Source organism: Plecotus auritus (genome assembly GCF_963455305.1).
Source record: "Plecotus auritus genome assembly, chromosome: 6".
NCBI lineage: Eukaryota > Metazoa > Chordata > Mammalia > Chiroptera > Vespertilionidae > Plecotus > Plecotus auritus.
The window spans coordinates 15,299,834-15,318,718 of NC_137773.1; positions in this window are offsets into that span (position 1 = coordinate 15,299,834).

Genomic DNA, 18,885 nt, shown 5'->3' on the forward strand with positions numbered 1-18,885 from the left:
ACCAGAGTCAGAAACATACAGTTGCTCATTAACAGATATTTATTTGATGTTCATGTTGTTCCAAGGCACTATGCTAGGCTCAGGGATACTGCAATAAACAGAACAGGAATAGGTCCTGCCCTTCTGGAGGGAAAGGCAAAGAAGAAAGAGAGGCAGCTGAGAGTCAGAGCAAGGATGGTTGCATGCTGTTTCCAGGAATTAGGAACTCATCCAAAAGGGAGGTCTGGGGGACCACTGGAGGTCTTTCAGCAAGGAAATGACATGATCAGATATCCTTTTAAGACTTTCGAGAGAGTTTCTCGTGAACGAGATACCAGCCAAATCCCAGGCCACATAAGGAAGGGTTGGACCCTTCTGACATGGAACCCCCAACCCAACAGCCCAGATAATGTGATTTGTGAAATATTAAAGGTCTGCTGCTGCTTTCCTAATCCTCATAGACTTTGGGCATTCTTTTTCAGGTTCTACTCTCAGAATGAAACCTTGGAGGAAAAGAGGAATCTGTGCAAAGCTTTTAAAAGGCATGATGCACTAGACCCAAAAAGATATTTTCTACCTAATTTGTGTGTGTTTTTAAGTGTTTTGTTGTATTTTTTTTATTGAAATGCTAACTGCCCAATGAAACAATCCGGTAATTTATTTATAGAGTTGCCAGCTAGCAGGATGCAACTGTTATTTAGATATTTAAGTAATTTATGTATTTATTAATTTATTATGGTTACTTAACATTTTTGTGCCAAGATTTGTATGTTTCACACTCTCATGACCTGATCTATAAGGAACGGGGTCCTATTATGCAAAATGTGAATTTATGTGTCATTTATACTAACAACTTTTCCATCGAGGCTGCCAAGTGTCTCCATGTTATGGCAGCCAGTAGGAATGCAGTGTTTTGATGACAGCACTATAATATACTTGTGATGGATGGATAATTAGAGACTTGGAGACGGGAACCCACTTGAGGAGGTCCTGGGATGATGTTAGTTCTCGTGTCCAGGAAGAGTTACAATTCAGGGCCACCTAAGCAAGTTAAATCTTTGGATGCCTGAATTTAGAAAGGGCTAAAATTAAAAATAAAATGAAACTGAGCTTCATTCCACCTCTGTGGCAATCCCCACCCATCTACCTGTAAGGTATAAGAGACTGACACAGAGACATCAAAAGTGTCTGAAAAGTAAAAAGATCTTATGATTCAAGAGGAAGGATAAGTGTGGTTATGGCTAAGGCCATAAAAGTGTCAGAATTGCCAGTTGCTCCTTAGTAGCCATGCAAAAAAAGCAGGCAGATGCAAAGAAACGATCAAGAACCACTCAATGGTCGGCATGAGTGACCCTGACACGCGGATGTGACCAGAGAGTGCCAAACCATTAAGGTGCTACTTTTAAGTAATGAATGTGCTTTCTGTAAAGTGATTCCATTTGTTTTCTGTTTACTTATTTATTTTTATATTCCGACTGTGAACTAATAAAAATGTAACTTTTCTTTGCAATATTATTTTGGGCTTGCTCAGCTGCTTCGGGTATCCTATTCCAACATTTACCAGGGCTGCAATTTTTTCCCCCTACCATTGGAGAATGGCTCCCTCCTTCCAGCAGCTTCATTTCCAGTTTTGCAGAGTTGTCCTTTCCCTTTATAGGATTCCCAGTCAGTGTCTTGCTGAGCTCAGAGACTGTCCCTGTCATCTGACCATGGGGGACTCTGCAAGGACACTGAACTGTGTCATGCCCTCTTTTGGAGCTGGATGCTCTGGCTTCTTCTGTCTTCTGTCCTGGAATCCACTCTCCTCATTTCCCAAGCATCAGGAAATAAAACGCCAACCTGGCAAAGCTATGAGCATTCCACTCCATAGGTCCAGCTCCTGTTTACGGAGGGTGTGCCATGTGCCTGGACATGTGCTAGCCCCTGGGGTTGTGGAGTTCCAAAAAACCTCAGGCTGCCTCCCCCAAACAGCGCCCATCCCTATAAGACAGGGATGAAAAGTTAACTTTAATACCAGTAAATGTTAAAAATGTTTTGTATATGTGGTGTCCTGAGGTGAGAACAAAGGAGAAGGATCAGTGTGACCCAGAGTCACCCAAGAAGGCTCCACAGAGAAGAGGAGGTGCCCACTTTGGGCTCAATGGGCAGGGCCTGCTCATTCCCTTTTGGTGCCTCCCATGGAAAAAGTAAGTGCGAGATTAGAAAGAATGAAATCCATTCTCTGCTGTCTTCATAAGCCAGGTGTGCACATCCGGGCTTCCTTGCAATGGCAAGGTAACTATAAGAGGGATATCTGTTCACATTCCTTATTTTAAGTGTCCCCTGAAACCGTTATTATACTCTGCTCATGGCCTAGAGGAATGGTGGGAAATTTCTGTCATCCTAATCCAACATTTGAAACACATCATGTTGTGTAAGCTCACACTTGATAGCATGTGGTTGGTTAATCACTGTTTGTCTCCTACTGAATCTTTCACCTAGAGATATCAAGGGATTATTGGGGACTTAATGAACAACACTAACCAAGAAAAACAATAATGAATCACTTTTCATGAGCACAGTGACCTGGGGACTTTTCCCAAAATTCCCAGCCAGCCTGGGGCAGAGCTCGGATGTTCTGGCTCCCACCATGCCCAGTGCTTTCCTGACACAACTTCTTAGTATTTTGATTGTTTCTTTGAAAGATATTATCCAGGATGGTCCTTTTTATTGGTAATCTACAAAATATATCAAATGTCCTAGCAAAAGAGCTCAGGACTGGAAACCAGGAGACCGGGTCGTGGGCCTGGTCAGCCCTGCTATGTGACCGTATGACCTTCGGCAGGGCCCAGGACAAAGCCTGCTGGCTGTCCGATCAGCACTCACTCCCAACATCCTCCTCCCCTGAGGTCCCTCCTCAGCTCTAAGTTTGGGAAGCTAAGTGATCACTTTTCCAGCCACCCTTGCTGCCCAGCAAGGCCACAAGACCCAGTTCTGCCCATTGAGATGTAACGGGGGCTTTCTAGACAAAAGACAGAGCCATTGCTAGCATGGCCCTTTCCCTCCTCTTTCTCTCTTGAGCAGATAACATTTAAGACTCAAAAGGTATCTAGTGACCAGGATGAAAACCATCAGGCTAAGACTGTAAAGACTGAAAGACTCAGGGACTCGTGACATCATCAAGGAGCAACACCAACGCCTGTAACTACCTACCCCAAACTTCTTCCTATGTTAGAAAGACAAGCCCCTATTTGCAGGGTTTTCTTAACTGTGGTAATACACATAACAAAATTTGCCATTTTAACCATATTGAGGTGTCAAATTCAGTGGCATTAACTATATTCACATTATCGTGCAACCATCACCACCATCCCTCTCCAGAACTTTTCTTCCCAAACAAGCTCTGAACCCATTAAACAATAACTGTCCCCATGATTGTTTTTAAGATAGAGAATGAATAAGCCAAAAATTAAATAAAGGTATTAGCCTACACAACCAGGTCCCCATCTATGAGAGGCTGCTGGCCAAGTCAGAAAAAGGAGCCAGGCCAGCCCAGGAAAGAATCTGCTCAGAAAACCTGGCTCCGCCTCTCATGGCTGGCAGGACTCTGGGGAAGCCCTGCAGTCTTCAATTCGCAGTGATGCCAGGTGGGGTCCTGGTGATAGCCTGACACCCTGGCAGAGAGGAACCAGGGCCAGGAAGCCTGCTCCAAGGGCAGCCTGAGCATCAGCAGGACTCACCTGGTGAGAAAAGGGGTCCAGGCAAGCAGTTCCCATGGGAAAGTCACCTCTGCTGTGCCTTCATTCGCTCAACAAACATTTTTTTAAAATTTACTGCTCTATCCCTAGCTCCATCCTCATCTTTCTGAATAGAGAGGGGGGTGAACAAGCCCTTGCCCTCATATGGTTTTCAGTCTTCAAACTAAATGCTTGAAATTCTAATCAATGGAGACCACTTTTTGAGAATTATGGACATTATGAAATGAGATCATTGGTTTAATGTGATTGGTACAGCGCGTGGCCTACAAGCAAGCACCCAATAAACAGTAGCTGTTTCAAATGGCTAGTTCTGTGATCTTGAGTAAGTTACTTAAGCATTCAAGCCTCAGCTTTCCCATCTGTAAGATGGCATGATAGCAGTACCTATCTCACAGGGTATATGAGAGGATTAAGTGGAATAACACTTAGAAAGTGCTTAAAAATATAAAAATACCTGATCCATAGTAAGCACTCAATCAAAGCTTATTGTTAATATTCTTATTACATTACTTATAACCAGAAAGAAGCATAATTCTGAACCCTGTTCTTTTGGGGTTGGGAGGCTGGAGGGGTCATTGTTAGGAGGTCTTGATATCTCTAATGACTGGGTTGAGATGGGGACGAAAGGGATGGCTCAGTCCATTGAGATTTAAAAGTCTCAGTGTAGAATCCCTTTCTTATAAAATTGCAAAAACATCCCCATGTGGGGAAATATCAAGATGCAATGAACCCAGTTCCTGCCTCAGGGGATGTACAGTCTGGTGAGAGAGAGAGAAGGGACACAATGGGGTGAATATATTGAAATACAGTTTGGCTGGGATAAGGGTAAGTAAAACCTAAATATTTCTTTTCACAAATGTTTGCAGCTCCAGAAAGAGAGAGCCCTTTTATTCCCATTCACCTCCCTGAGTGCAATAATTTGTCATAAATCTACCAATTCACCTTACCTATAAATCAGTCTTTAATCATCTCTATTTCATTTCAGTACAGTCCCTCTTCCAGGACAGAATTTGTGAGTGAAATGTATTGGGACAAAACTTTCTCCAGAGGGTCATACTATACCAAGGAAATGAAATCCCTCTCTCAAGCTCATAAAATGCAAAAATAAAATCCGCATTCTGGCAGACAGAAGGGAATCAGGCGCTCAGAGTGACAACCCTCCCTCTGCAGGAAGTGTGCTCAGAGAAGCTGATTTGCATTTACCTTCACGCAGGCCTGGGTTCCAGAGGGAGGGAGGAAGGGAGGCACGGGGTGTCCTGGCAGCCTGCCACTGCTGCAGCCTCCCCGCCCTCCTCATGGATGCCAGTGTATGATGGGCTGCAGGGCAATGCTGCTGCTCTGCTCGCTCACCTCTGTCTCCTTTCAGAGGAGCAGTCTTTCCCCTGCCCTTCTCACAGCCCACCTGGCATCTTCCCTGGCTGTTTGCAAAAGGACAGTTGCTAACCTGAGCGTGGGGGTGGGGGAGTGTGTCCAGAAAACTGAGCATTCTGCCAGTAGCCCTGTGGTTCGGAGGAGAGGGAAAGTTGGGGGACAAATTTTAGACAAACCACAGTGTCCAGTCAGCTTCCTCCTTCCCACACCTACCACCCATATAGGTGGACTGGAGCTCAAATGGCAGCAAGCAATGCCTGGGAGGAGTCCAGACCACAGGGATACACCAGGCCTGCAGCAAGGAGACCTGGCTCAAACCCTCCTCCCCACTTACCAGCTACAGGCCCTTAAGGCAATCCCTTAATCTTTTTATGCCTCAGTTTCCTCCCTTCTAAAACAAGCAGGCTAGCAGTGCCATCACCTCCTAGGAATGGGAGGGTTTAAAGAGGCTCACAGTACAGTACCCAGCACCTAGCAAGTGCACTGAAAATGCTAGTTGCAGTTGCTGTTTTTCTAAAGTCAAACCAAAAAGGACAGGCAATCCCACTTCATCCTCCCTCCCCTTGGAGATGAGGCTGTTTGGGGACATATACAAAGCCTTCCAATTATAACTCAGAAATCTGTGTTCTCCCACCCGCCATCCCTCTCCTGGGTACACACTGTAAACACATAGCAGTGACAGTGCCCCAAATCTCCACACCCAGAGCAATGCTCCATTTCAACAAACCATGGCATGGGATTCTGCTCAACTCTAAAAGACGTTCTCCAACCATTGCTGTCCTCTTTCTCTGAAATCTCTCTCTTTTCAACTTTGGGGGTCCTAACAGGCTAACCAGACCAGTGGTCCCCAACTTGTTTGTGCCACGATCCCTTTGTTCAAATGGAAATCTTTTTTTGTTTATTTCTCCTCACCTGGGATATTTTTTTCCATTTTATTTATTTATTTTTAGAGAGAGAGAGTAGAAGGAAGGGGAGAGACAGAGAGAGAGAAACATTGATGTGAGAGAGACACATCAATTGGTTGCCTGCCACACGTGCCCTGACCACGGCCAGGGATCGAGCCTGCAACCGAGGTATGTGCCCTTAACCAGAATTTAACCCATGACCGTTCAGTCCATGGGCCGACACTCTAACCACTGAGCAATATTGGCTAGAGCCCAAATAGAAATCTTAAAGGAAGCCCCAACATACACAGGGACTGGGGAGGATAGAGACCAAATTTCTAATTTCTTACAAGAAGAATATGTTAGTATTTTCCTGCATAATTAAAAGTTAATTTTTATAAAATCCTAAATGTAAAACAGACAAAAGCAGAGTTGCTCTGGCTGAAGCCTCCCACCACTCAGTCCTGTCACCCTAGTCACCTCTGAGAGCCCTGGGGCCACCTCAACACCCCTAAATTCTGCAAAATACAATTTGAGAACCTCTAGTTTTATAGACAAGGAAATGGAAGGCCAGAGAAGTCTGTTGTCTAGCCCAAGCATCCACAGCTGGGCTAATGCCAGGGCTCACAGTTGAACCTGGATCTGAATCCTGACTCCCATTATGGCCATTCCTGATACATTATCATCATTCCCAAAAGACTGGTATTAACATGATCAACCTATCACCAGAGAGGGGCAGCACATGATAACCTAGGAGCTTTTACAAACACTTTTTACTAAGCAGCTTCGCGAACAGTCGCCCAGTCACATGGTATTCAGAATCTAAAGAGGACCTAGCTCCATTCCATGTGAGGGTGGAAAAGAAAGAGCAAGGGCATGGCCCCTATCAGACAAGAGTCAGAATTTGGACAGTCACAGTGCTGCTACTAGTCTCAGAGCACCTTAATGCCAATAAGAAAAAAAAAAAGGTGTTCCTTTCTCTGGATAGACACAGCTCCCTGCCAGGATGCTGTCTTACTGAGTAAAGAGCAGGCTAGATATCTGCTCCCACTTGCCCCCTTGACCAGGTTCCCTTGTGCAGGACACAACATGCCCAAGCATACAGGGAAGCCCTGGTCATGGTGAGAGTAGTAGGTGCTTGGAGTACAGGAAATTGAAGGAGAGGAGAACTTTAATTCATTCATTCATTCACACATTTATTCATTCATTCAGCAAATAATTGTTTATTGTGCCAGGCATATAGCTGCAAGAGAGAGTACATGAGTAAGGTGGGCAGGTTGTCTGCAAGTCAAAGTCTTATCAAGAGGGCTGAAGGCAAGGCCACAAACATTAACAGTACAATGTGGTAAGTGCACAGGTGAGAATAAGAGCTCTACGGAGTTATCAATTAGGATGCTTCAGACTGCAAGTAAGAAAGACCCTACTAAAAAGTGGTTTGAGCAATATCGTACAATAAAGACAACCTAACCAGAGGTCTGGAGGTAAGGTGTGGCAGGAGATAATCAAGAATGATGTTATCAAGAACTCAGACACTTCTCAGCTTTCTTCTCCACCAGCCTCAGTGTGTGGATTTGTCATTATATACATACTAGAGGCCCGGTGCACAAAATTTGTGCACGGGTGAGGTCCCTAGGCCTGGCCAGCGATTGAAAAGCAAGCATCTGGCATGGAAGGGCAGGTCCCAGCTGACCTCTGTGCCCTTGGCAGCACCTGGGCCCCTGGACCCCCTTGCACCCCCCTTCCGCCTGAGTCATGGCACCTGAGTCCCCATGTGGAGATGCAGTGAACGTGGCCAGACACTGCAGGACACCCAGCAGCGCTGCACCGGGCAGGCAGCATGCTCTCTCCCGGCCGGCTTCGCAGACCGGCTCCTGCACAAACCCACAGGGAGCCTGATCGGCCCCTGCGGTCCTGGCGGCTGCAGCCCAACTTACCGGGAAGAGGCCGTGCAGGTGAGGGGTGGGCACAGCAACTGAGTGCGCAAACCCTGGCATCCTGGGGGAGGGTAGCAGGGAGAGTGGGAGTGAGCTCGGCGGACACCCCACATTCTCACATCTCTGTCCCCGTTACCCCAAACCCCAGGTAGCCAGCAGGAGGTCGCAGCCCCCCACCCAGGCACTGCGGGAGGTAGGCTGCCACTACCCACCCCCAGTTCCCTGTCCCAGCCTGGGGCTCAGCCCCAATCAGCAATCTGGGCCTGCCAGCCACTGGTCACCATCTGTGGGTAATCAACGGGGTGATCAAGCCCCTGCTCGCATCCACCTTGGCCTGGCACCGCCCACTCACGTGCTCCACCATCCCGCCACAGTCCCACTCTCGTTGGGGCCCATCAGGGCTGGCAGTGCCTCCACTGCCACCCGCTGCTAGCACCACGTCACCGACGCTCGCCATGTTCTGTGCTGCCCCCTGGTGGTCAGCACATGTCATAGTGAGCGGTCGAACTACCAGTCAACTCCCAGTCAAGGGGACAACTTGCATATTAGGCTTTTATTATATAGGACTAGAGGCCTGATGCACAAAATTCATGCAACGGGCTCGGACCTCACAGCCACGGCTGCCTCAGGCCCTCGCAGCCCCAGCTTCATCTGGAAGGTCATCTGGATGGTCATTCTGTTGTTCGGTCTAACTAGCATATTAGCTCTTTTATATATAGGACTAGAGGCCCAGTTCACAAAATTAGTGCACGGGAGGGGGGGTCCCTCAGGCTGGCCTGCACCCTCTCCAATCTGGGACCCCTTGGGGGATGTCCGACTGCCCTCTTGCAATCCAGGACCACTGGCTCCTAACCGCTCACCTGCCTGCTGGCCTGATCCCCCTAACCGCTCTCCCCTGCCAACCTGATCCTCCTAACTGCTCTCCCCTGCTGGCTTGATTGGCCCTAACCACCTCTGCCTCTGCCCCGCCACCATGGATTTGTCTGGAAGATGTCCAGTCTAATTAGCATATTACCCTTTTATTAGTAGAGATTTCGTTCAAGGTGGCTACTGTAGCTCCCAATATTATGCCCTTATATCACTATGTGTGGGGATTAGAAAAGCAGTTCTATAATTTTTTTTTTTTTTAACCAGGGAAGACAACCTTTCCTAGAGTCCTCCAGCCTTACCTGTAAGGGAGGCTGGGAAAGCAAGGATCTGGCATTTTCATCCTCTAAAGTGAAAGGGGGGCACTGACAGCAGTGGGAAATCATTGTTGGTTAGGCCACTAACAGTGCCTGCTACAGAAGTGCAAGGGAGTGACAAAGAACCTAGATTTGAATGTGGGCACCTATGGTAGGCAAAATAATGGCCCCCAAAGATGTCCATGCCTAATACTCAGAACCGGTGAATATAAGATTATCCTGGCTTATGCTGGTAGAATGCGTGTAATCACATAAGCCCTTAAAAGTCCAAGAGAGGCAGTGGAGGGGAAGTCAGAGACTTTGAAGCATGAGAAGAATTTGACATGCCATTGCTGGCTTGCATATGAAGGAGTCACATATCAAGGAAATGAGGACATCAATCCTATGACCACGAGGAACTGAATTCTGCCAATAACCTGAATGAATCTGGAAGCAGATTAATCCCCAGAACCTCCAAAAAGGAATGTAGCCCTGCCCCATGAGATACTAAGCAGAGAATCCAGCCAAGTCCACCTGGACCTCTCACCTTCAGTGCTGCAAGATCATAAATGGGCATGGCTGTAAACAGCTAAATATATGGTAACTAGAGACCTGTTGCAAGAAGATTCGTGTAATAGGCCTTCCTTCCCCTGGCTGCCAGCACCGGTTTTCCTCCGGCACCTGGGACCCAGGCCTTCGCTCTGGCTGCCGCCTTCCATCTTTGCTCCAGCCAGAGTCTTTGCTCCAGCCAGCCGGAGTCTTCGCTCAGGCCAGAGCCTTCAGTCTTCTCCGCTCCAGCCAGAGCGCCACTCCTGTAGCTCCCTCCGCCCTCCGCCCTTCCCCTCATAGCAGGTGTCCCGCCCCACCCAGCCACTCTGTGCCTATGTACGCAAATTAACCCACCATCTTTGTTGGCTTAATTTGCATACTCACTCTTGATTGGCTGGTGGGTGTCGTGGAGGTACAATTTGCATATTTCTCTTTTATTAGTGTAGAGTTGTTGCAGCAGCAATAGAAACCAAAACAGGATCCCAAATGAGACTATATCCATGCTGTGTCTTTAAGAATTAGGAGGAATTACCAGGTAAGGGGAATAACATCAGCACAAATCTGTAAGAGAGAAAGATATGTTTGGAACCATTAAAAAGCTCTTTTCAGCTGAGACAATGTGGAGTAAGGAGAAGGAAAAGAGAAAGATAGAAAATAAGGACAGGGAGATAAGTAGGAACTAAATCAGGTGGGTCCTCAAATGTCAAGCTTTGGGCTTCATTATGATGGCAACCAGAAGCCATGGAAGGGTTTTAAGGAAAGAAGTAATGAGGTCAGATTTCTGTTTTTACCATATCACTCAAGCTGCTATATGGAGAACTGACTGAGAAGTAGCAAGAGAGAAGCAAGTTGATCAGGTAGAGGGCACAGTAGTGGTCCAGGTGAAAGATTATGACAGTTTGGACTGGAAATATGCCAGTGGAAAATTGACAGGACTTACTGAATGAACATGAGTGGTAAGAGAGAGAAGAACCAAGGATGAAGCCTATTCATTTTCATTCATTCAACACATCTTTATTAGCACTTTTTATAGTACAGGGTCCAAGGACTGAGCTAGACACAAGATGTTACCTCAGCAAAAATGGACATGGTCCCTACTTACATGGAACTTAGAGGGTTCTGACTTGATCAACTTGATCACTGGTGGTACCATTCACTAAGAGAGGAGGAGCAGACTTAAATGGAGAAAAACAAAGAGAAAAATAAAGTTGATGAGTTCCACTTTGTATCTGTGGACATACATATGAAACAGCCAATGGAGACTGGATGTATGGCTCTAGAACCCATGAGTGAAATTTGGGCTGGAGATAAGGAGATGGTGATGACTAGTATATACGAGAAAATTACCTTCATTCAGAACAATGCCTATGAGAAGAGGGGTTAAGAATTGGGATTCCCTCCACCTTTTGGTCTGGGGACAAACCCTGAATGCGACACTAACTGAAAACTGGGACGGACTGTCTTCTTGTTAAAGTCAAACTGGCTGAGCCTGGCGCCAAGAAGCCCAGGGGTGCTCAATAAAGGTTAATTGAATGAAGGAATGACTCAAGAATGCAAGCAAATGAAGCCCAGTGGGTAATTCTCTCTCAGATTATTTGCTACAAAATGGAGAAAACATTTGCTCCCTCCTTTTCTTAAGTAGCTCCAATGCCCCAGAATTAAGTCTCCCATGATTCAATGCCCAAGTTTAATCCCAAATTTTCGCTTAAATTAGTTGCTCACTTTCAAAATGGAATCTCTCCTTGGATGACTAGCACTCCTGTCTTTGGAGGATTAAGACGTTCAGTGCTTCTAAGTAAACAGACATTTGATATCACCAGGCTAGGGTAGTTGTGAAGTCATGGGTGGTAAGGAAACAGGATGTGACAATCACATGTATTCTTGACTATTTTTCACCTCTGCAATTTATATATGAGGGATAGAGAGAAATTAATCAAAGGTAGCCATTTCACATCACATAAGAAACCTCTGGTATTGGAAGCCAGGAAAAGTAAGATGTACAGTGAGATGTGCAGAAATATGCCAGTGACAGACTGCAGAGGTAGTAACTCACTCTTCCATTTACTAGCTGTGTGACCTAGGGCAAGTTACTTACCCATTCTGTGCATCAATTCTCTGAGCTATAAATTGGAAGCACTAATAGCACCTATTGCAAAGGATTGGGGTGAAGATGAAATGAGATAATGCATGTGGAGAGCTCAACATACGGCCTTACATGTTGTTAAGTTCTCAATAAATGTTAACTAGTGTATTAGTTCTTAGGGCTAACACAAAGTTCATAAGTAGTACACAAAGTTCCTTATAACTATTGCCCAGCTTCCTAATGTAAACATCATCCATCATCATAGTGCAATTATATGAACCAGGAAATTAACACTGGTACAATAATATTAACTAATCCATAGACCTTATTCAAATTTTGCCAGTGGTCCCACCAATACTTGTGTGTGTGTGTGTGTGTGTGTGTGTGTGTGTGTGTTTGGTTTTTTCGCCAATCCAGGATCCAATATTGCTTTTGGTTTCACGTCCCAGGAAACATCCCTCCAATCTAAGACAGGTCCTTGGTCTTCCTTAATCATTCATTATCTTGACATTTTTTTGAAGAGCAGCAATCAGTTCTTTTGTGAAATGTCCTTCAATTTGGGTTTGATGTTTCCACATGATTAAATTCGGGTTCTGCATTTTTGGCAAAAATCCCACACAAGTGATATTGTGCCCTCCTCAGTGAATCATATCAGGTTTGTAGATTCCATGTGTCCCAGGACTGTTGGTGTTAACTTGGATCACTTAGTTCAGGCAGTATCCACCGGTTTCCCCACCATAAAGCTACTATTATTTCCCTTTGGAACTGATATATCTTGGCACACCAACCCTGCTGAGGCGACTGGCCGACCTGGCTCCTTTCCCCTTTCTCACCCAAACAGAGGCGGGGAGAACACTGGGCAGCCCATGGGAGAGGACAAATCTGAACTTCTGCACTGCCCCCAACTCCACAAGCACCATTGGGACTTGGCTTGCTTCAGATTCCCCCAGAATCCAGCCAGATAGATGCCACAAGTGGGTGAAAAATTGTAGGAGAGCAGACTTAGAAAATAAAACACCTAATCAAGTACATAAACATTATCGATTATGTGCCAAACACTTTGAGACCTCTATGATCTGTACAACTAATCCTTATAAGACAGTTCTGGGAGATAATGCAATACCAACAATATTTGATCTTACCAGTCATTTGTACAATCTACATAGTAGACACAGAAAACGAATAAAAGAACTGAGTGAAATAAGGATACTGAAATGGAAAAAAATTTGACAAAATTTCTGAGCAGGAACTAAAAACATACAGAAATCAGCCGAAACCGGTTTGGCTCAGTGGTAGAGCGTCGGCCTGCGGACTGAAAGGTCCCAGGTTCGATTCCGGTCAAGGGCATGTACCTTGGTTGCGGGCATGTCCCCAGTAGGGGGTGTGCAGGAGGCGGCTGATCGATGTTTCTCTCTCATCGATGTTTCTAACTCTCTGTCCCTCTCCCTTCCTCTCTGTAAAAAATCAATAAAATATATTTAAAAAAATAAAATAAAATAAAAACATACAGAAATCAACAACAGCAACGCTCAGAACCCCAGTGCAGAAGAAGGGGGTGAAGAAGAGGATGCGGACATTTTGCCTTTAATTATTGAAGAGAAGGAAAGAGAATACTAAGATCTTTATTTGAAATTTTGATTCTTATGGGGAAAACAAAACATGTCTGGAATGACATGAAGCTGTGAAATCCCAGAAGGTTTCTATATTCCTGATAAATTTCAAGCACTGAGGTTCTGAGAAAGTGCTTTGAGACAACAGCAGTCAACACACTGTTCTGTTAAAAAAAAACACACAAAAGAAATAGATACTAGAGATCTGTGACAGCTGCATTCGGGAGGAAACCCTCAGGCAAGTGACTCACTTCTTTTCGTTTATCACAAGGACAGAGCACCTGCCCACTATGGTGAGGTTTGTTGATGAATCTCATAACCTGAGAGAGGAATTTGTGGGCTTCCTGCCTTAAGACGCTGAGGCCGGAATTTTAACTATGAAATTTCAAACCATGATAACTAAGAAGTGAGGATTATACATGGAGTATTATTGTGGCCAGGTTTACATTGTGTCCAGTAAATTTTCTTCTAACATGAAAGTTGTTGCTTCTTGACTTTTATATATCCCCAATCTGTCTACACACCCGCCTCATCCTGTGCCTTAAATATGTGGTTGGCAAAATCGGTGCCTATTATGGGAGTGTTGAATTAGGAATAATTCAGGAAGTTGGTTCTTTTTTCCATCAATCACCACAAACTGCTTTTAGAGCTTGACAGTGTAATTTCTGTCCTCTTTCAGAACAATGAAGAAAGGGGTAGAGAATTGAAGGAAATTTTAGTGGGCCTACAAGCGCTTGTGTTATGTTTAGATGATATAAATAGTGACACAACTATGAGATGGAGTAACTGTACAGCAGGCCGAGCATTTGCACTCTGTAGTGCAGTAACTGATTTTGATGTCATTGTTATCGTTGTCATTCTTAAAAATGTTCTATCTTTTACAAGAGCCTTCGGGGAAAATCTCCAGGAGCAGACTTCTGATGTCTTCTTTGCAGCCAGTAGCTTGACTGCAGTGCTGCATTCACTAAATGAAGTGATGCAAAATATTGAAGTCTATCATGAATTTTAGTTTGAAGAAGCCACATTTGGCAACCAAACTTGATATTCAGATGAAGCTCCCTGGGAAAATTTCACAGAGCTCAACCTGGAATCTCAGCTGACCTCTGAGGGTTAGTCTAAAGAAGCTCTAAGTGTTCCAATAGTGGAGCACATCATTCAGGAACTGAAAGACAGGTTCTCAGAACAGCAGCTCAGAGCTCTTCAATACTGATCCCTGGTACCCTCTGTCATGGGACAGATCAAATTCAATACATCGGAGGAGCACCATGCTGACATGTACAGAAGCGACCCACCCTATCCTGATACACTCTCAGCTGAGCTTCATTGTTGGAGAAAAAAAAGCGGAAAAACACAGAGGGAAAGAAAGAGCACTTCGACACACCATTTATGAAGCCCTCCACCTGCCAGACATCAAGTTTTTTGCTAGTGTTTATGCATTGCTGAAAGTCCTATGTATTCCTCCTATGATGAAGGTTGAGAATGAACACTATGAAAATGGGCAAAAGCATCTCAAAGTGTATCTGAGGAACACTTTGACAGGCCAAAGGTCAAGTAACTTAGCTTTGCATAACAGAAATGTTGCTATAAAACATGATTTGGATTTAATGGTGGACACATATATCAAACTCTATACAACTAAGTCAGAACTTCCTACAGATAATTCAGAAACCATCAAAAATACGTGGGAGACTTTTAAAATAGATTTTCTATTTGATATTGAAAAAATCTGTGAGAAATTTGAAAACATCTTATAGAAAACTTATAAGGTGTATGTAAACCATTGAATCACTAAATATGTTGAGTAGATTAGCCATTGATAATCTGCCTGTTTAAATGGCCCCCGTTTGAACTCTCATGCTTTGGAGAACTGTCCTTCCAGAAAACAGCACTGAAAGTGCCATGTCGCATTTCTGTGTGATCTCTGCTAATGGCACTTTGCAATTGTTTTAGTAAAGTCATTTTAGACATAACATTTATTATCACTGGATCCAGTTGTCATGGACTGAATTATCAGATGAGGCCAGCAGAGGAGGGCAGTTGGGGGCAAGATCAGGCTGGCAGGGAGGGCAGTTAGGGGCAATCAGGCTGGCAGGGGAGGGCAGTTAGAGGCAATCAGGCAGGTAGGGGCAATCAGGCAGGCAGGCAGAGGCAGTTAGGGGCCATCAGGCAGGTGGGGGGGTGGCAAGGTAGGGGCAATCAGGCCAGCAGGGGGGCAAGGTAGGAGCGATCAGGCCATCAGGCAGAGGGGTTAGGGGCAATCAGGCAGGCAGGCAGGCAGGCAGGCAGAGGGGTTAGGGGTGACCAGCAGGCAGGCAGGCAGAGGGGTTAGGAGCCAGTCATCCCAGATTGTGAGAGGGATGTTTGCTGGTTTAGGCCCAATCCCTGTGTGATTGGGCCTAAACCAGCAGTCAGACATCCCCTGAAGGGTCGTAGATTGGAGAGGATGCAGGCCTGGCTGAGGAACCCCCCTCCATGCATGAATTTCGTGCACCAGGCCTCTAGTATTGTCATAATTATGTATGGTGTCAGATGGGTACTATATTTATTGAGGTGATCACTTCCTAAGGTATATTAACATCTAGTCACTATGTTGTACACCTGAAACTAATATTATATGTTAATTGTAATAGAAAAAATTTTAAAAAATTAAGTGGGGTGGGGAGGTAAACTGGTAGGCGCTGAAAGCCTAAGAGTTAGCAAGAGAAAGCTGTGTGTATATAGTAAAGAGGGCCAGTTTGGGGACAAACACACAGCAGCCCCTCCCCTAGCATGTGCAACCCAATCATGGCCTCTAAAATAGAAGTTGGCACTTGCTGTTCCTTTTCCTGGAATGTTCTCCCTCAGGTCTTTCAGCTGTCTGCCAACTCTTACCTCATCTCCCTCACGTGAGAGGTCTTCCCTGCGCATGCCATCTGAATGAGGCTCCCTTCCCCGAGAATCTTTTCACTTCCTCTGCCTCATGTTTCTTCAGAGCAGCCCCACTGACAGCATTTGTCATTTTTTGTGTAGTTGATGTCCCCCCATGAAACTGGGTGCTTGATAGGGCAGGGGTTCAGGTTTGTTTTGTTCATCGCTTTGGCCCCAGCACTTAGAGAAGAGGCAGGTGCACAGTAGGTTCTCAAGAAGTGGTTGTTGAATGAATGCCTGATGGATGAGGAGAAGGAAAGGGAGGGGGAGGGTAGATGGGAAAAAGGAGCAAGAATGCCCCACCATTAGTGGGAATAAGTGTTGGTATAAAAGACAAAGTCATACTTTTTCTTTTTTAGGAAAGCAATTTGGTTTTCAAGTGCCTGGAATAACATTAGGCTAACTAAGGACTTCTGGAATGCTTGGGATTTGTTTTAATGAATAGATGGAAATTATATCTAATTAGCATTAATTTTTATGGGTAAGCGAGTACATCCAAATTGTATAAAAGCAGTTCTCTTGAATAATTTAAATATTCTCTTCACCCTGCAAAGCATTTAGCATACTCTTCCCTCAAAGATTCTATTAATGGGAACTAAAATCACAAGGTTTTAATGCAAAATAAAGGAGTTTTGGTTTTTTTTTCGTTATGCAGGCACATAAGTGAATACCTCAGAACTGGACAGACCCAAGTATCAGATACCAAGGACTTAACCTCAAATTTAGGAATTTTAAAAAGAAGAATACAGAAATAAGGGAAAGGCTTCTTTATGGTAGAATTCAAATTAATGAGCATAGAAAGAATGATGAAAAAAAAATCACCATTAGGCAATATGTTTCAGGCAAGTATTATCAATGTATGTGATAAAATATGTATAAAAGTATGATGATGAAGAGGATATGAACATAGTCTCAAAGTATCTCTCCCACAAGATATAATAGATCTTTTTTAAAAACAAAATTCATATTTTATTTACACTGAAATAAACTTTATATAAAACTAGAGGCCCGGTGCATGAAATTCATGCACTTGGGGGGTCCCTCAGCCCGGCCTGTGCCCTCTCACAGACTGGGAGCCCTCGGGGGATGTCAGTCGGACATCCTTAGCACTGCTGCAGAGGCAGGAGAGGCTCCCGCCACCGCCACTGCACTGTGCTCACCAGCCGTGAGCCCAGCTCCTGGCTGAGCAGCGCTCCCCCTGTGGGAACGCACTGACCACCAGGGGGCAGCTCCTGTGTTGAGCGTCTGCCCCCAGGTGGTCATTGCGCATCACAGCAGCCAGTCGTTCCGCCGTTTGGTAGATTTGCATATTACTCTTTTATTATATAGGACTATTGACCTGGCGCATGAAATTCGTGCACATTAAAAAGGGATTAATTAGAGGAAATAATTTAATATTGCTATTTGCCCTTTCTCTATAATAGAAGTGTCAGAGATAAAAGAAAATTAGTAAAATGTATATGAAAACCTTCCTCCTGTCAGAGTCTGGGGCTCACCACGGGACCCAGAGTCAAGTACCCACCCACCCACATACACCTCAAAATCGCGTGAGACGACTGGTCAGTTTCTATACCAGTCAGCATCAAAAGCTCCATCTCCTAGGCAGCCATTGGCTCCTCGCACTGCACCCAGATTTGGTTCTGACTGGTCGGTTTCTATGCTAGTCAGTATCAAAAGCTCCACATCCTAGGTAGCCATCGGCTCCTTGCATTTCACCCAGATTTGGTTCTGACTGGTCGGTTTCTATGCCAGTCAGCATCTCCGGGCCTACCTCTGGGCCTGATCATAGAGGTGGGGCTGATCAGCAGCCGCCCCAGGCTGCTGGCAAGTGGCTGAACTGCTGACCTCTAGGAGATAGAGAGGGAGGCTTGGCTACTGGCGAGGCCGGGAGAGAGAAGCAGGGTCTGATCACCCTGCTTCTCTATCCGGACCTCACCAGCAGCCACTGCCTCTGCTGATCAGCCCCACCTCTCTCCCTCTCCAAGAGGTCAGTTCAGCCTGCTCACCTGCTGTGCGCACAGCCTGACATTCTTCGGTCAAGCCTCCGGTCGTTGTGGATGTTATGACCCTGGCTCTTTATATATATAGATTATTTTTTTTAATACGTTACAATATTATTGATGTGTAGTTTTGAGTATCTTTCCTCACCTGGAAGAAAACACACACATATATATATATATATATATATATATATATATACACACACACACACACACACACACACACACACACACACAGAGAGAGAGAGAGAGAGACTGAGACTCTTTTTTTGATGAGTGGCAGCTGACAGTTTTTAAGCCTCAACCTTTCCTTTTATTTTCTGTCTCATCCACATAGAAAACCTGGCTACTCCCTCCTTTGGTATAACATTAGAAATAAATTTTGAGCCCTAGTCAGTGTGGCTCAGTTGTTTGGGTATCATCCTGTGCACTAAAAGGTTCGATTCCCAGTCAGGGCACATGCCCAGGTTGCAACTCAATCCCCAATAAGGGGTGTGCAGGAGGCAAGGCAGCTGATTGATGCTTCACTCTCACATCAATGTTTCTCTCTCCCCCCCCCCCCTTCTTCTGTCTCTAAAATTGATAAGAATATTTTTAAGAACCAAATTTTGAATAATACACACACACACCTTTGCACTGTTCAATACTACAAGAACTAGCACGTATGG